The sequence below is a fragment of the Pteropus alecto genome, unplaced genomic scaffold (genome assembly GCF_000325575.1).
Source record: "Pteropus alecto unplaced genomic scaffold, ASM32557v1 scaffold72, whole genome shotgun sequence".
In the NCBI taxonomy this organism is placed as follows: domain Eukaryota; kingdom Metazoa; phylum Chordata; class Mammalia; order Chiroptera; family Pteropodidae; genus Pteropus; species Pteropus alecto.
The window spans coordinates 19,540,019-19,552,932 of NW_006436811.1; the positions used below are offsets into that span (position 1 = coordinate 19,540,019).

Consider the following 12,914-nt stretch of genomic DNA (forward strand, 5'->3'; position numbering starts at 1 on the left):
ATATATTTATAAATTTATATAAATAGTACACATGGTTTTTTTCCTGGCTTCTTTCACTCAGCAAAATTATTTCAAGATTTATTCATGTTGTGGTGTGCATTCCTTTAGTGTATGTAGTATTTCTTTGCATAAATATACCACAATTGTTTCTACACAATTGATATATGTTGATATATTGATGGACATTGGGGTTTTGAGGATTTTTACTTATATGGATACATACGTTTGATGAAAGTGATTGTATTTCCACATAAACTAATAATCTTACCACAAAGATTAGCAAATGCTCACACTCTGAGAATAAAATCAAAACATAAGATGAAATAACATTGGCCTCCAAAAAAGCTTTTATTACTCTGTGATATCATGCTTCTGTTTTTAAGTAAACTGAATTTGTGTGCGCTTGGCACTAAGGTTCATGCTAAATAAAAAAAATGAAAAAAAAAAAATATTATCCACTTGCCTTAAGGACACAGTAAACAGAATAGATGGTAGACTCACTATTTCAATTTTATCCCTATATCTAGCATTATATACACACAAAGTACTATATTTGAGAAAAATCATTGTATTCTTTCAATGTGGCATGAAAACAATAGACAAAAACATAAGAATATTATGAAAATAGAGAAAAGGTAACAATGAAATATGTGTTGAATCAAATTTATAGACTTCTATAAATTTTCGTGGTCCTAAAGACTGAGAAATCATTTCAATGCTAATATTGAATTTCGGTGTAATTTCGCAGTATACTGGACTTCAATGTCGAGACTGCTCTTGATTTCTCTGAAGTTTTGTTCAGGTTTCCAATTCCTGTTGTTGTAATAGTTTTCTGGAGATTATTCTGTAAAAAAAATCATATACATGAGAAAGTCATATTTGTTTTAAATAAGTATTTTCTTCTGTATGGTTTCAGAGTGATTTTCTTCTGTGCCTGGCAGGGAATGAAAAACAGTCATTCCTCCAACAGGAAGCCTGGAGAAATATCCAGCTCAGCTATGTGGTCACATGTGGCTTCCTGTTACATTCCAGGAATTGCTCTTGGGTGTAAACAATCATCTTCCAGGGGACAGGTCATGTCTCCATCTGCCTTGGGTATCACTCTAAACTTGTAGAGCATGTAGAATATCTAGCTGTAGCTGTTAAATTAATTCTGATGTAGCAGAAAGTCTCCATTAGGTGAATATGTCAAACTTTTTTTAAGCTCATTCTAGTAAGCATAATTCTTTTTTAAATAAGAAGAATGCATTATTAATTGCATTCTATGCATCTTTTACCCCAAATAAAGCATTCTATGACTTACTGCTTTACCATATTGAAAAGCATGTTTGAAAGGGGAATTTCCATAAATCTTTCTAAGCTTTCCAGCATCGGCCAACAATAAACATAATAAACAAGGACCTGTCTATAAAAATGCCCACAGCACCATCAGAATATAAGAATATTTAATTTGAGAAATTATTCAAAAATAAAAAACAACCTTCTGAATAACATATATTAGGTTAGTCATGAGTTAGGACTTTGCTGTATAAAGACATAGAAATCTAATATTTAATGACTAGACAGAGATGCAGATAAGACGAGTTAATCCCAAAGTTGATTAAGAGTGTAAACTATGTTGTCCAATATGGGCGCTACTAGCCACATGTGTTTATGTTGAATATAAATGCAAATTAATTAAAATGAAATAAAATTAATATTTCAATTCCTCAGCCACATATCAAGCCTCAATAGCTACAGCATGTATATAAAGCATTTCTATCATCACAGAAAGTTCTACTGGACCAGGACGGTGTACATAATATAATATATAATGAAAGCTTAAAGGAACTAGAATTATTGCTCTTAGAAAAAAATAAGTGACTTTTACAGCATAGGAAATAAGTGACTTTTACAGCATATGAAGAATAGTTATGCTTTTTCATACATTTAAAAAAAATTGAGTGACTCATCTGATTTTTTTAAACTAAATTGATTAGAAGTTTTAACTATCATTACACAGTAGAGAGGCAAAAAACTAGATTTCGTGGAACCTTAAGCTTATGTAATTTGGGGGACAGTTTTAAGAAAAAGAAAAACAAACCTGGCACTTAAGAACGTTTTTATAGAATGGTAAAGAAGAAATCATAAAAAATTACAAATTATTAAAAACTGACAAATATCACAAATATCAAAAATTCAAAAAACAGTGTTTTTATTGACTTTCTAACACTTTTTATTCCTTACATTTTGCCTCTTTATATGACAATGGTCCAATATCGTTTTACAGAGAATAGAGAAACAATTCAATCTTTCTTCTACATTGTCAGTTAAAATGTTTCTTACTGTTGAAATTAAGATGGGCAAAAATATACGACTTCACACAAACATACACTATTTTTAGTACTCGCAGGTTTATGATCTAAAAACAGATATCCTAAGAAGTTCTCCATTGTGTGAGTCCAACAAAAAGGAAAATATACATGATGCATTAATAATTTTATATGCTTCATTTTCAAGTGTTTCTTATAGAGGAGAATTTCTATTTTGACTAGATGTTAGTAAGAACCAATTCCCTGCTTATAATTTACGGGTCTGAAAAATGGAAGACTTTCCTACAGATTAGCTTTGGGCTCCAAACACTTCAACATTTATTTGTTCTCATTTCCCATCTATATGGCAAGTGCCATGGGACACTTATATCATCTTAAAATGTCTGACCCTAAATCTTTATTTCATGACACCAGGTAAGTCACCAGTGAGTAGTATAGGAATATTCCTGGAAACGATTCTACTGTTATGTAGCAACAATTGACTACATAAACAAGTGACTGTGAACCATAAAAAAAGTATGTTCCACTACACACAAACTAAATGTATCCAATACTCACCTTCCTTTCAGCTGAATCCCAAAAATGCCCATAGCAATTCTACCATCATCACTAAGGAAAAATATGGCAGAGAGTGCATATGAATACAAAGTGATAGCAGTTTAACTGACCGCAATTAAAATGACTTACTTTTGCAATTTAACAAAAATATATAACCATGTGACACAATGCCAGGATCCCACCCAGGGCCTTGGAAGGGATCTATGCATTGTAAATCCATCCTGATGAAGGACACATTCTTCACCGACACACTTGGTAATAAAGGTTGAAATATAAAGATTTTGATTAAATATAAGATAGATTTCCTGACCTGTTTTCTGAATGCTGAGATTATATGACTAACAGATATAGACTCACAAATTCAATATTCAAAAAACGTTTTGTTTTTTTTTTTAGTTCCTTTGCCTTTGTTTAATATATACTGCCACAAGATAAGTGGTAGCTTCTAAAATCTTTATGGTCTGATATTCACATTTCTGTAATGTAAGATATCTGGGAGAGGGTCAAAGTGATACATATCTACATTAAATAATTCTTTATATCAGAGAAACATAGCCATTACTGAGTGAAGCATATTTTAAAGAAGTAAATTTTAAAAGAAACTGAATGGAACACTAACCATCCATTTTACTTATCCTCAATTATTATTGATGCTGTACTGAATGCTTGTTCTATCCTTTGCTAAGAACAGAACAGTTTTTTCTACTCTTTCTGTTGTCAGGTAACATACAGAACTCTAGTGTTATGTGGCTACAAAAAATATTGGTTTTATCCTTTCTAAAAAGAGATAGTCAACGTTTTCTCATTTCCTTTTTCTTTCCCAGTCCCATATGACACACACAAAACAGCTACTCCTGGAGAATGGTGGGTAGATATCAAAAAACAATCTCATCAGCATTCTCCTCTCTCCAGACTTTCTATACTGGTTAAATAGAAAGACCACAGATATCACTCTCCCCCAATTAAAATTTCAGCAATTATTCTCCCTCAATTAAGTTTTCTCTCTGACAATTGCTGTTTAAATTTACATCGCTTAGAGTATATCATTCTAAATGTCTTCATTTCTCCACCCTAAAATTACCAAATTAATAACTTAGCCCCATTCATTTGTTTCTATGGCAACCATCAAACAGTGGAACAGACACATCTGCTCCTTGATAAACTCACCTTGTGAACATAGCACATAGTTAAAATTTTAGGTTTATAACAGAACTTTAAACAGATGCATTGTATCAGAGCACATTATGTTCCCTAAAAAGTGACAAGTGGTTCCTCATTAATTGAAAAAGATTACTAGCTAAGACTGAACTTTTACAAAGTATGATTTGTAAAGATGGTTTTAAAATCAATAAATATTTCTTCAGTAACCATAAGCACTGCTCATAGAGACTACAAAAATAACTAGACCCTTTTCCTATAGAAGACTGAAATCTAGTGGAAGAAAAGGACATGAAAGTTCCTTTAGGTAATAATAAAGTATTAAACTGACAATAACTGCAAAGTCAGAAAAATTTGCCAAAAATATAATTGTTATTTGACTGTTCTCGGATTTAGAGAAATGATCCAAAGGAAAGGGTTCAAGTTACAGATTTGGAGGTGAATAGTATAACACTAGCTAAGAGGCAAGAAAGGAGAGGACATTTTGAAAGAGAAAGGTGATCCTCTTTATTTCTGGACCAAAGTTAGCATGGAGAAATAATCAGAAGAATTTTTAAATAAGTGCTCAGAACCAGAATATAGATATGGGGCTTGAATTCAAGTTAAGTCTTTGATTCTATAGATAATGCAAATTCAATAGGAAAAAACCTTATAGAGTAATGAAGCAATGAGTACAATATTTTAAGATAAGTAATCTGACAATGCTATCAACATCATACCAAATATAGAGAAAAGATCAGAAGCAAAGAAATTTGTTCTATTATTAGAATCCCATATGTTAAAACATTTTCGAGTTCTGGAAAAAATGTATTTAGTACTAAGGAAATATTTTTTACTTATTAAATCATATGAAATAGCATGTTATTTAAGAATGTTATGTCTGTATACATGTGATGAAGTTGATCTATGGTTTTCTTACTAGTGGAATCCTAATCATTTTATTAATGTTGTAATATATAAATGATTTACTGAGTGCTTCCTATGTATCTAGAACAATGCCAACTGGTTTCTGTTAATTTCTTTGTTATTTCATGCTTACAACACCTTCTTATTTTTAGTAGAGGAAATTTAAGCCTAAAAGTGACCACTTCCCCAAAGCTACACAATTAGTAAATGGCAGAGCAAGCATTTGAACTCAGCCTGGCTCATTCAGAAGTTGGCACTCTGACCGCTATACTATTCTGTCATATAGAATAAGATTTATTATAGAATAAATTAAGAATTTCACAATCTTTCTATTTATTCTAGAACTAATTTTATATACTGAAAAGTATCAGTTTCTTTAAATGGTATAGGAATTCCCCAGAGAATACTCTGTGTCTAGCTGTGTTTGCATGGTATACAGTATTTGGATATGAGCCTTTTTCATATTTATTCACTATACTTCACATACTAATTCAAATGTATTCATAGAACACCGGCAATATCCTAGACACTAAATGCTAGAGATTAAAAAAAAAAGATATGACCACATTCTTCTTCTTAATAGCTTACTTTCTGATGGAGAAAATAAGATTGTAAATAAGTACATTAGAATATCTGAAATAAAAAATTTACTAGATGGTCTCAAGAGCAGATTTGAGATAATTAGCAAACTTAAAAATACGTCCATTGAGATTATCCAGTCTGAGGAACAGAAAGTGAAAACAATTTTTAAAATGATAAAGACTCGCATAACTGTTGGACACCATCAAGCATGCCAGCACATGCATAATGAATGCCCAGAAGGATAAGACAGAGAGAAACAGGCAGAAAAAAATATCTGAAGAAATAATGGCTGAAAACATCCCAAATTTGAAAAAAACATTAACCTACAAATATAAGAATCTCAAAAGCTCAAAGTAGGATAAACTCAGAGATCTATACCTAGACACATCATACTCAAATTATCAAAAGACAAAGAGAGAATCTTAAAAAGCAGCATCAGAGAAACAACTCATCACGTACAAGGGATCCTTGGTAAGATCAACAGCTAACTTCTCATCAGAAATTATGAAGCCACAAACCTTCATAATATTTAAAGTGCTGGAAGAAAAAAGACTATGAAATGGGTTATAGATTCAGCAAAACAAATACTCAAAAGCCAAAGGAGAAATTAAGGCATTCCCAGGAAAGCAAAAAATAAAAGAATTTGTTGCTAGCAGACTATCCTTACAAGAAATACCTTCAGACTGAAAACAAACAAACAAACAAACATTAGACTAACTCTAATCCACACAAAGAAAGAAAGAGCACTGATAAAAGTAACTATTTAAGTAAATATAAAAGACAATATCAATGTATTTGGGTTTTTTCTTTTTTTTGTCTCTCATCATACTTAAAAAACTACATAAACAATAATTATGAAACTGTGTTGATGGACTTATAATGTATAATGATGTGATTTCAATGAAAATAATAACACAAGGGAGGGAAGAACAAATGGAGCAATATGAGAGGACAGTTTTTATACAGTATTGAAATTAAATGCATATTAATCTAAACTAAATTGTTATAAATTAAGGTGATAATTGTAATCTGCACTTTCTCATATATATATATATGACAAAGCAATGAAAATAGTTATATTAGAAAATATCTATATAACACAAAAGAAGACACTAATAGAAGAAACGAGGAACAAAAGAAGACACTATTAGAAGAAACAAGGAACAAAAGAGACCTAATACAGAATTGAAGAGATAAATAGGAAATTCAACAATAATAATGCAAACTTCAACACCCCGCTTTCTACAATGGATAGAACATGCAGAGACATGATCTAGTCACAATTCCCATTCCACTAAATGTTTAAATAAGAATTAATGACAATCATTAACAAACGCATCCAAAAAAATCGAAGAGAAGGTAGCATTTCACAATACATTCAATGAGGTTAGGAATATCCTCATACAAAATCAGAGGATGTCGTTTAAAAAAATAAAATTAAGAAAAATTCCATTTCAATATCATCGAAAGAATTAATTTAGGAATAAATTTAGGAATAAATTTAAGAAAAGAAATGTAAAAACTATAGTGAAAATAACTAACATCGTTTTCACTATAGTGAAAATAACTAACATCGTTGAAAGAAATAAAAAAAGACCTAAATAAATTGAAAGACACCTTGCTTAAGGATGGAAAACTTACTAAACTTACTATTGTTAACATGGCAATACTCCTCTCAAATAATCTAAAGATTTAATGCAATCCCTATCAAAGTCCCAAATAGCTTTCTTACAGAAATCGACAAGCTGATCCTAAAATTCATGGAAATGCAAGGGATCCAGAATAGCCAAAACAACCTTGAAAAGGATGAATAAAAACTAAGACTCAGACTTCCCAATTTCAAAACTTACTATAAAGCTGCAGTAATCTAGACAGTATGGTACTGGCAAAAGGATAGAAATAGATCAGTGGAATAGAATGAGACTCTACAAATAAATTCTTACAGTTCAGTCAATTGACTTTCGACAAGGGTGGCACAACAATTCAATGACAAAAGAATAGTGTTTCAACAAATGATGCTGGATATACGCATGCAAAACAATGAAGTTGGACCCATACCTTACAACACATACAAACATTAACTCAAAATGGAGAAAATATCTAAATGTAAGACCTAAAGATACAAAAATCATAGATAAAAACAAACCTTTGCTCACCGCAATGGATGATGTCTTAGCCTGTTCAGACTGCCATAACACAATACCACAGTAGGTGACTCAAATAACAAAAATTTCTTCTCTCACAGTTCTGGAAGCTAGAAGTCACAGAGCAATGTGCTGGCATATTTGGTTCCTGGTGAGAGTTCTCTTCCTGGTTCCTAAAGAGCCATCTTCTTGACGTGTCTTCACAAGTGGGGAGAGAGAGAAAGAAGCTCTCTGGTATTTCTTCTCATAGGGACACTAAATCCTATTGTATCAGGACTCCACTCTAATGACCTTATTTAACCTTAATTACTTCCTTAGAGGCTCCATTTCAAATACAGTCACACTGGGGGGTAGGGCTTCAACATATGGATTGGGGGACATAAAACATTCAGTCTATTATAGACAGCATCCTCTATTGGATTCCTCTCCTCTGTTTCACATTCCTGGTTCCTTACTCTTGCTCCCTAAGATCACTTTCCAAATAAACTATCATACAAGTAGACCAAGTGTGCTCTTGGGGGAACCCAAGCTAAGAATTACTTCCAGAAATTTCCATAGCATTCTTGTCTATAATGGCATCATCATCATCATAATTAATAATAATAATAATAGAAATGAAAATGAACACAATAATGAAAAAATAAATTATGGTATATACATAATGAAATTAAGCATAGAGTTAAAATGACATAAGAAATAAATCACAAAAATATTTATACAGTATAATTCCATTTATATAGAGTTCAAAAACAAACAAAACTCAACAATATGCTGTTTCTGTTTCAGAGATATGTTTAGACATAGCAAGGCTATACAGAAAATTAAAGAAATGATAAATATACCATGCAGTGTTTAACCTTGAGGATGAAGAAAGAGAGCTTCAAAGTTACTTATAATGTATTTCCTAAGCTGGAATGTGGGTACATGGCTGTTTGTTTTACAATATTTTTGCATCATGCATATATCTTTACACCATATATATATCATATTTATAGCTTTATATGAATGCATGACATATTTATTAGATATTATAATAAAAGTAATTAATTTTTAAAAAACAAAAATATTAGCTTGAAGAGTAGGTTTTTAAAATGTAGGCTTTGTTAAATGATAAACTCATTTAATTTTTCAAAAATGAAGCAGCAAAGTTGTTTTTTACTATCAGCATTTTCAAATTCAACTGGGGAAAATCCTAAGAGAAAAAGTGTTTCTTGCCTGAGCAGCATACATTTTGAAATTTACTGATAGGTAAACATGTGCCAAGAATAAATTTCAAGAGGGAATAAATTTTATAATTTTATAATCAAGATGGCTGCCAAACTTTAGTGACTGAAGCTCTAAACCAAGAGGCAGCAGATTTAAGGTGCTTTTTGTCTTAACCTTCATGTTCCATTTTGCTAACTGGAGACAAGCCAATACCTTGAGATGACTCAATTTTTCACTCTATAAGACGAAGACAATACTTGCCATCTTCCCCATAGAGGTTATGAGGATTAATCCATCCATAAAGCATTTCAAGGTCCCTGTAATAAATATTAAAACTATATATAAAATTTGTTGTATTTTTTAAGTGTGAACTTGCAAGACTGGTTACCTTGAATCTGTTTATTCTCTAAGAAATAGGCCTGTAGTTTACCTTATGACACTAAATATGTGGCTCAATCTTAGTGATTTATGGTCTTGAATAACTAGATTTCCCATTGACATCATTAATTAAAAGAGTTTACAGCAGCTTTCCACTTAATATTTTCACATGTATTTCCTCTTCCCAAAATACGAATAAAATTTTAAATATGGAAGCTGGTTACTACTTAATCCTAGACACTCTCACATTAGTGGCACAGGATGGGTGGTATAGTTGGTTTAAAATCTAGAAATTTAAATGGTATGTAAAATGTAGACATAGATATTTATCTCAAGAATGTCCCTGACCTAGCCAAGGATTTTTTTCCCTTAATTAATAATTATGTTATTCCTCAAAAAATTAAAAATAGAACTACCATATAATCCAGCAATATCATTTCTGGGTATTTATTTGAAGAAAACAAAAACACTAATTCAAAGAGATATATGCACCCCTATATTCATTTCAGCATTGTTTACAATAGCCAAGACATGGAAGCAACCTAAGTGTTTATTTATAGATGGATAGATAAAGAAGATGTGGTACATATATGTCATGGAATACTACTCTGCCATAGAAAAGAATGAAATCTTGCCATTTGAGACAACATGGATGAACCTAGAGGGTATTATGCTAAGTGAAATAAGTCAGACAAATACAAATACCATAAGATTTCATTTATATGTGGAATCCAAAAAGAAACAAAACAAATGACCAAACAAAACAAGACAGAAGCAGACTCCTAGATATAGGAAACAAACTGGTGGTTACCGGCGGGGAAGATTGGGGGGAGAGATCGAGGGGGAAGGAAGAAATAGGTGAAGGGCATTAAGAGTTACAAACTTCCAGTTATAAAATAAATAACTCATGGGAATGTAATGTACAGTATAGAGAATATAGCCAATAATATTGTAATAACTTTATGGTGACAGATGGTAACTAGACTTACTGTGAAGATCATTTCATAATGTATATAAATATTGAATCACTATGGTGTATACATGAAACTAAAAGGATATTGTATGCAATTATATGTCAATAAAAAAGGATTGAAGTAAAATGAAATAGACTTGAATAGGGTGAAAATCATGTTATTAACATCATAGTTTGCTGATTAAATACTGGTTACATATTAGCACTTACGTATTATATTAGTTTTAGGAAGAAAATACCTTTTATCAATTCCTGTTCGTCTCCTCTAAATTTCATAATTTCTATTCATGATATTATAAAAGTATTTTTACTTTTGAGATTTAAAACATTGAAAAATAGCTCCATGTCTCAAGCCACTGCAGCTTCAGAGTTAGGAGGCATCAGTTTAGCTTTTAGAGACACCGAAGTATCAGCCTTTTTCTTTCAATTTGCGGTTTAATAGCATTTCTGAATATCACTTAACAAACTCACTTTCCTTTCCATTCAACTTCCCCTATTCATGTTTTTATTCATTTATTTATTCATTCAGCAGATATTTATGCCTATCTGCCATGTGTAGCAGCTTTGCTAAGTGAAGAGATACCAATAAAACATTGTCACTGCTTTCAAAGAAATTCATTGTCTAATAGGTAAGAAGAAATATATGAATTTAATTCAATATGAATTTTTTAAGTCGACAGTTCAAAAGAAAACCAAAGGCATTTTTGTGGCATCCATATGTGAATTATCATGTCAAACCCCTACTTTAAACCTCTCCGTGGCTTCCATAATTTTTAGGAGGCACTTGAACTCGGTGCACATGACCATATGAACATCCCTGGACTACCTTTGCCAGGAAAGCCCTCTCCTGTGGCCACAATGACTTCTCACAGCCCAAGCTATGCCATGCCTCTCTTCTTTTCCTATGCTGTGCCTTCTGCTTGGCATGCCCGTTTGTACTTTCTCTTTTGCTAGATAATTCTTATTCTTTGGGTCTGAACTTAGGAGACTTCTCTGGAAAGCCATCTCTAACTCCTTATGTCTATTTACATACCTCTCCTCTTTGCTCCCGTGGAATTGTGTACATATCTTATAGCGTTTATATTTCCCTTTAATTTATTTCCTGATAGACTATTCAGTTCTTGAAAGCAACTATCTTCGACCCTATTATCTACAACAACGCTTTCTTTCATAATATCTACCTTGTAATCTCAGCTGATTTAACATCTTATAAAATGAATAAATAAATATACCTGTATATAAAGATACAGGTGGAAGATAACAGAAAGTATAAGAACACACAGAAAAAGCACACAACATAAAACATGTATGAATTGGAGCAGAGAGCACAGAGGTGAAAGTTCCTCCACAGAGGTAGTGCTTCCTGTGCCAAGCTTAGAAGGGTAGTTAAGGATAAGCCAGGCACAGTGAAAGAGCGGGGAATGTGTTGATATGAACGAGTGTCTTCACGCTGAGGAAACATCACGCAATATGGCACACAAGTGAAAGTGAGAGTATCCAGTTCTCCCAGGGGGATTGACCTTTTGCTGCTCCTTTAAAAACAAGACAGAACTGCCTACCCACAGCCAAATGTGGAATGTGAGGTAGTTACATTTTCCCTTTGGTACTACCTGCTATTAGGTTATAACCGTTTGTGGGGCTAGGTTAGATGTTCCTCACCTCCCCTCATTATTTCTTTCCTTCCTTCTTTGCCTCTCTTTACCTGCCTCTCTGCTTCTCTACCACTCTCTCCTCCTGTTTCCATCTTCCTTTTCTTATAGTCCCCATCTCTGTTAAAACAATGGCTGATTATAAGCATTTTTGCCCTCAAATTTCAGAACTTTTTTGGACCTTAAAGATTATCCCGCCCAACTCCATTCTATAGAAGAGGCATATGGGAATCAAAACAGAACAGACTCTTCTAATTTCTTACAGTAATTGTTCTTAGTGTTAAAGCAAAAATACAGGACCCAGTCTCCTAATTTCTCATGTAATAGCTTTAGATTCTATTCTGTCAAGCTGCTACGACCCTACTGGATTTTAGGAATCTGTTGAAGCCCAGAAGAATAGTTTTAAAGCTCTGATTCCTCACAGCATGACAACAGATTTTCTCAATATGGATGGTGATATTGACTTCCTGGAGATTGAAATCATAGGAATGTGGGAAACAACATTATTTTAACATTATAAATGTAGAGCATGAATATTTCCTTTATGTAAAATATTATATATTTTACATCAAAGCACAATATATGTAGCAGAGTGAAAAATTAACTGTATTGATGGCTGGCATAGGCATTCATCTTAGGAATTCTGCATTTGATGGAGTGGCCCAGGTCATGTGAAATGAGGAGAAGATTAGCATGTGGAGTTAGCAAGACGTTTGAGAAACTGCCTCATACTTCAAGACCTCTTAGCTCTTCAGTAAAATTATTAAACTCTTGAAATGTTTTGTGTAGAATGATCTTTGGTGTAAACTAATGAATGACAGGCCTGTTTGCTCAAGCTAGTTTAAATCACAAGTAAGGAGGAATTCACTATGGCAGCTGCTACTAATACCTGTTGAGCATAATAACCATGTGCTCTTCTTCTTAATTAACAGAACTTTTTTTTTAAGGTTAAATGTGTCCAGGTACACAACATAAAACAATGAAATATAACTGAAAAACTGCTGGCGATTTGGCTTTCATTCTATAAGTGACTCTTCAGCTCTTCCTT

General features: G+C 32.5%; 1 long non-coding RNA gene across 1 annotated transcript; it reads right to left on the bottom strand.

The window, feature by feature from the left end:
• Positions 1-695: 695 nt before the first annotated feature.
• LOC112481380 lies at positions 696-7,724 on the bottom strand. The gene is made up of 3 exons (XR_003046884.1): positions 7,663-7,724; positions 2,871-2,921; positions 696-844 (listed from the first exon to the last, which is right to left on the bottom strand). It is a non-coding gene; the product is annotated as an uncharacterized LOC112481380 (long non-coding RNA).
• Positions 7,725-12,914: the final 5,190 nt, after the last annotated feature.